Source organism: Oncorhynchus nerka, linkage group LG9b, assembly GCF_034236695.1.
Source record: "Oncorhynchus nerka isolate Pitt River linkage group LG9b, Oner_Uvic_2.0, whole genome shotgun sequence".
NCBI classification, from domain to species: Eukaryota; Metazoa; Chordata; class Actinopteri; order Salmoniformes; family Salmonidae; genus Oncorhynchus; species Oncorhynchus nerka.
The window spans coordinates 23001690-23007958 of record NC_088424.1 but is presented as its reverse complement, the minus strand read 5'-3'; positions in this window follow the sequence as shown (position 1 = coordinate 23007958).

Below are 6269 nucleotides of genomic sequence, written 5' to 3'. Positions count from 1 at the left end.
ATTAGTAAAGATGAAACTATTTGTGAAATTGTGCAATGTGATTTTAAACCGTTAATGTGAGAGAATTGTATTTCTGTTTAAAGTTTCACTAAGTCATTGGGCCACCCCCATGAGCACAGACATCAATCTGGCGTCATGGGACAGCCTTTTCTGCTGTTCCGAATCAAACCCCCACCTAGAGAAGCCCACTTCAGACCATGCGTACCTCGATTACCAAGAGGTCTAAGGTTTGAGTGGAGACCATGCAATCCTCGGTCATCTGAGGGAGCTAATGTTGTAACGATTGTTGAACCACGTGGAGCATTGGCTACACTGGTGGAAATGGTTCAACTCTGAGACTATCGATACCGACAGAATAAGAGCAAATCTTCGATACTAATTACAAAGAGAAGTTCAGATGAACTTTTCAACAGAAAGACTGATGATTCCAACAGAGATCACGACGACGCACTGAGCGTAAATATATATATTGATTGCAATTATTCCCGAATGAGTGAGCGTTCATGTGCAAAGGATTGGCATTTCAATTAATATAATTATCAACTGTATAGTGTCTTTTGTCTATCGCGCCCTTCAGTCCCTTTGTCTACCAAGCCGTCATACCAGTTTAACCCACTAGGGCACATCCCCTATCATCCCCTACCTTGTAACCATATCTACTTTGTTTGTTTGTTTGTTATGCATTTCTGTGATTATTTAGTTAGTTAGTAAATAAATGATTAAGAATGAGACTAACGTGAGGTAAAGAATGATTCATTAATTAGAAGACTATTTAATCAGATATCAAAACATCTGAAAAGTTATATTAGGAAAATTATAACTTTGTAATCTGAATATTTTCCTTGGTGCCCCGACTTCCTAGTTAATTACATTTACATGATTAGTTTAATCACGTAATAATAATTACAGAGAATTGATTTGATAAAATAAGTCTTCACTTTAATGATGCCAAAGACACGACAACTGGTATTGTCTAGTAGTAAAAGGCCAAATTAAATATTTTATCCCCAAAAATATGTATTTATTTTTTTATACCTAAAGGGTTGTAATATTCATCATGAAATAGCTAAATTATCCATGGTATGACAATCCATATGTAAGCTTGGTACCATTTATGCAGCAAGACAATGATCCAAAACACACAATCAAGTCTACTGTACATGAAAATGGTTCAAAATCAACACATTTGAAGTTTTGGAATAGCCTAGTCAAAGTCCAGTCCTAATCCCAATTGAAATATTGTCGCAGGATTTGAACAGTTAAAACAGTTCTGCATGCAAGAATGGTAACATTCAGTATCAAAAATATATAAAAATAGAGAAAATCTGAAAGTGGACAAATACTTTATTACGTATTTGTCACCAATTACTATTAAAAAAATATTTATTCATAAAAAAATAAACATAATCATATCTTTCACCTAATGGTGGTGCTCAAAACATGTGCAAATTCCCATAGGAACCCAGCCCTAAAAGAGCAGGGCTTGTGCAACGTGCCATGCCTTTTATTTTTTTCTTACAGGAATGATATAGATATGAGGAGAAAGCTGAAGTAACTTTTTCACTGATATAATCAGATCTCATGTCTGATTCCCAGCTTATCCATTAGGTAGTACCTCACTGTGCGAAAATGGCTAAAATGAGTTTTAATTACTGAAATCTTAACTCGAGCTCTAGGGTCATTTTATCATGTTTTTTGTTTGCGGGGGCATTCTTATGACATTGCCAGCAGTAAGATTTTAGCTCGATATGATATGTCACTTTCTATTTTCTGACTGAAATTGACGGAGTGAGTACTAGGAAAGCTCTGCGGGCCTGGGCCCAAAACAACCGATCAGAGTTTCATAGAAACATAATTACCACTTTTGGGAAGGAAAATTATTTCACTCACATTGTAATTATTTATAGGTCATATTTCATAGAAATGTGGAAATACTGGACAGTTACTTTAAAGGCTGACTTTGGTCAAAATGCTAAAATAATGGCTTTAAACTGATCAATGCAACATCATACCAGGTAGTTGGTAGTTTAACCTTGTAGTGTTTTCAGTAGTTAAACACTTTTTACCATGTAGCGGTGTAACTAACTACTAGAACTACACACTACTTTTCTTTGCGGAAATAAAATATGGGTGAAACAGGCATTTTCAGATCTGCCCAATTCTTATTTGAAACATCGATTTTGTGTTTAAAGGTGCTACATATAGAATGTCTCACCCATGTGGAAGCTAGGTGGATTGCAACAACACTTAAAGCCGATTTATGGTCATTCTGGCGTCTGCATTGGCCGTACAGCTTTTAGATGCAGCCTCTGCAGAAGTTAGGGCATTCATACTTGCACTTCGCAGAGCTGTTGTGAATGAAGTTGTCAAGGAAGTGAGTTTGTGTTTACACAGAACATACAGCCCACCATACAGCCCACCTACCATCAACCAATCATGTAGATGCGGAGCTATACGGAGCTATAAAGAGCCCCTCCGCATTGTTACAACATTTATGAGGTACACAGCAATGCGGTACAGAGTTCAATTTAGCCTCTGAAGGCTCCGCTAATTGCATTACACCCTCGGTACGGAGCCGCTGGACCTAATTTCCGGAAACACGGGTGGAGAGGTTAGTGCTATTCGACTTCCCAAGGTTTCCAGATAGCATGGACCAATGGTGGTTACATCCCAAGGTTTCCAGATAGCATGGACCAATGGTGGTTACGTCCCAAGGTTTCCAGATAGCATGGACCAATGGTGGTTACGTCCCAAGGTTTCCAGATAGCATGGACCAATGGTGGTTACGTCCCAAGGTTTCCAGATAGCATGGACCAATGGTGGTTACGTCCCAAGGTTTCCAGACGTCCCAAGGATCCCAGACTAGCATGGACCAATGGTGGTTACGTCCCAAGGATCCCAGATAGCATGGACCAATGGTGGTTACGTCCCAAGGATCCCAGATAGCATGGACCAATGGTGGTTACTTCCAGATAGCATGGACCAATGGTGGTTACTTCCCAAGGTTTCCAGATAGCATGGACCAATGGTGGTTACGTCCCAAGGATCCCAGATAGCATGGACCAATGGTGGTTACGTCCCAAGGATCCCAGATAGCATGGACCAATGGTGGTTTCCCAAGGTTTCCAGATAGCATGGACCAATGGTGGTTACGTCCCAAGGATCCCAGATAGCATGGACCAATGGTGGTTACGTCCCAAGGATCCCAGATAGCATGGACCAATGGTGGTTACGTCCCAACCAGATATCATGGACCAATGGTGGTTATGTCCCAAGGATCCCAGATAGCATGGACCAATGGTGGGTCCCAAGGATCCCAGATAGCATGGACCAATGGTGGTTACGTCCCAAGGATCCCGGAAATCATGGCGGAGACTATTTTACTTTCAGTTTCATCCACCAACTTCAAACAGCTGTAAAAATTATGTTTTTTTCCACAGTAATTTAGATAGTACAATGATACCTTACACTATACACCGGTCTGGCTGTTGTTGTCAAATAGAAAGTCTGCATTTTAGACTGCGGTTTTGTATTGGCCCAAAATATTTAAAAAAGTGAAAAATATTGTGAACCAGTATCATTCCATTATTACTGCAGATATGCTATGAACATGTTCTGCAAATACAGTGCACAATTTCTAAATGTAGCTCCTTTAATAAGCTAAATTAGACATTCTGTTAACATCATTCTGGCGTCTGCATTGGCCGTACAGCATTTAGATGCAGCCTCTACAGAAGTTAGGGCATTCATACTTGCGCTTCGCAGAGCTGTTGTGAATGAAGTTGTCAAGGAAGTGAGTTTGTGTTTACACAGAACATACAGCCCACCATACAGCCCACCTACCATCAACCAATCATGTAGATGCAGAGCTATACGGAGCTATAAAGAGCCCCTCCGCATTGTTACAACATTTATGAGGTACACAGCGATGCGGTACAGAGTTCAATTTAGCCTCTGAAGGCTCCGCTATTGCATTACACCCTCGGTACGGAGCCGCTGGACCTAATTTCCGGAAACACGGGTGGAGAGGTTAGTGCTATTCGACTTCCCAAGGTTTCCAGATAGCATGGACCAATGGTGGTTACATCCCAAGGTTTCCAGATAGCATGGACCAATGGTGGTTACGTCCCAAGGTTTACAGATAGCATGGACCAATGGTGGTTACGTCCCAAGGTTTCCAGATAGCATGGACCAATGGTGGTTACGTCCCAAGGTTTCCAGATAGCATGGACCAATGGTGGTTACTTCCCAAGGTTTCCAGATAGCATGGACCAATGGTGGTTACGTCCCAAGGTTTCCAGATAGCATGGACCAATGGTGGTTACGTCCCAAGGATCCCAGATAGCATGGACCAATGGTGGTTACGTCCCAAGGATCCCAGATAGCATGGACCAATGGTGGTTACTTCCCAAGGTTTCCAGATAGCATGGACCAATGGTGGTTACGTCCCAAGGTTTCCAGATAGCATGGACCAATGGTGGTTACGTCCCAAGGATCCCAGATAGCATGGACCAATGGTGGTTACGTCCCAAGGATCCCAGATAGCATGGACCAATGGTGGTTACTTCCCAAGGTTTCCAGATAGCATGGACCAATGGTGGTTACGTCCCAAGGATCCCAGATAGCATGGACCAATGGTGGTTACGTCCCAAGGATCCCAGATAGCATGGACCAATGGTGGTTACGTCCCAAGGATCCCAGATAGCATGGACCAATGGTGGTTACTTCCCAAGGTTTCCAGATAGCATGGACCAATGGTGGTTACGTCCCAAGGTTTCCAGATAGCATGGACCAATGGTGGTTACGTCCCAAGGATCCCAGATAGCATGGACCAATGGTGGTTACGTCCCAAGGATCCCAGATAGCATGGACCAATGGTGGTTACGTCCCAAGGATCCCGGAAATCATGGCGGAGACTATTTTACTTTCAGTTTCATCCACCAACTTCAAACAGCTGTAAAAATGATGTTTTTTTCCACAGTAATTTAGATAGTACAATGATACCTTACACTATACACCGGTCTGGCTGTTGTTGTCAAATAGAAAGTCTGCATTTTAGACTGCGGTTTTGTATTGGCCCAAAATATTTAAAAAAGTGAAAAATATTGTGAACCAGTATCATTCCATTATTACTGCAGATATGCTATGAACATGTTCTGCAAATACAGTGCACAATTTCTAAATGTAGCTCCTTTAATAAGCTAAATTAGACATTCTGTTAACATCATTCTGGCGTCTGCATTGGCCGTACAGCATTTAGATGCAGCCTCTACAGAAGTTAGGGCATTCAGACTTGCGCCGCAGAGCTGTTGTGAATGAAGTTGTCAAGGAAGTGAGTTTGTGTTTACACAGAACATACAGCCCACCATACAGCCCACCTACCATCAACCAATCATGTAGATGCAGAGCTATACGGAGCTATAAAGAGCCCCTCCGCATTGTTACAACATTTATGAGGTACACAGCGATGCGGTACAGAGTTCAATTTAGCCTCTGAAGGCTCCGCTATTGCATTACACCCTCGGTACGGAGCCGCTGGACCTAATTTCCGGAAACACGGGTGGAGAGGTTAGTGCTATTCGACTTCCCAAGGTTTCCAGATAGCATGGACCAATGGTGGTTACGTCCCAAGGTTTACAGATAGCATGGACCAATGGTGGTTACGTCCCAAGGTTTCCAGATAGCATGGACCAATGGTGGTTACGTCCCAAGGTCCCAGATAGCATGGACCAATGGTGGTTACTTCCCAAGGTTTCCAGATAGCATGGACCAATGGTGGTTACGTCCCAAGGTTTCCAGATAGCATGGACCAATGGTGGTTACGTCCCAAGGATCCCAGATAGCATGGACCAATGGTGGTTACGTCCCAAGGATCCCAGATAGCATGGACCAATGGTGGTTACTTCCCAAGGTTTCCAGATAGCATGGACCAATGGTGGTTACGTCCCAAGGTTTCCAGATAGCATGGACCAATGGTGGTTACGTCCCAAGGATCCCAGATAGCATGGACCAATGTGGTTACGTCCCAAGGATCCCAGATAGCATGGACCAATGGTGGTTACGTCCCAAGGATCCCAGATAGCATGGACCAATGGTGGTTACGTCCCAAGGTTTCCAGATAGCATGGACCAATGGTGGTTACGTCCCAAGGATCCCAGATAGCATGGACCAATGGTGGTTACGTCCCAAGGATCCCAGATAGCATGGACCAATGGTGGTTACGTCCCAAGGATCCCAGATAGCATGGACCAATGGTGGTTACTTCCCAA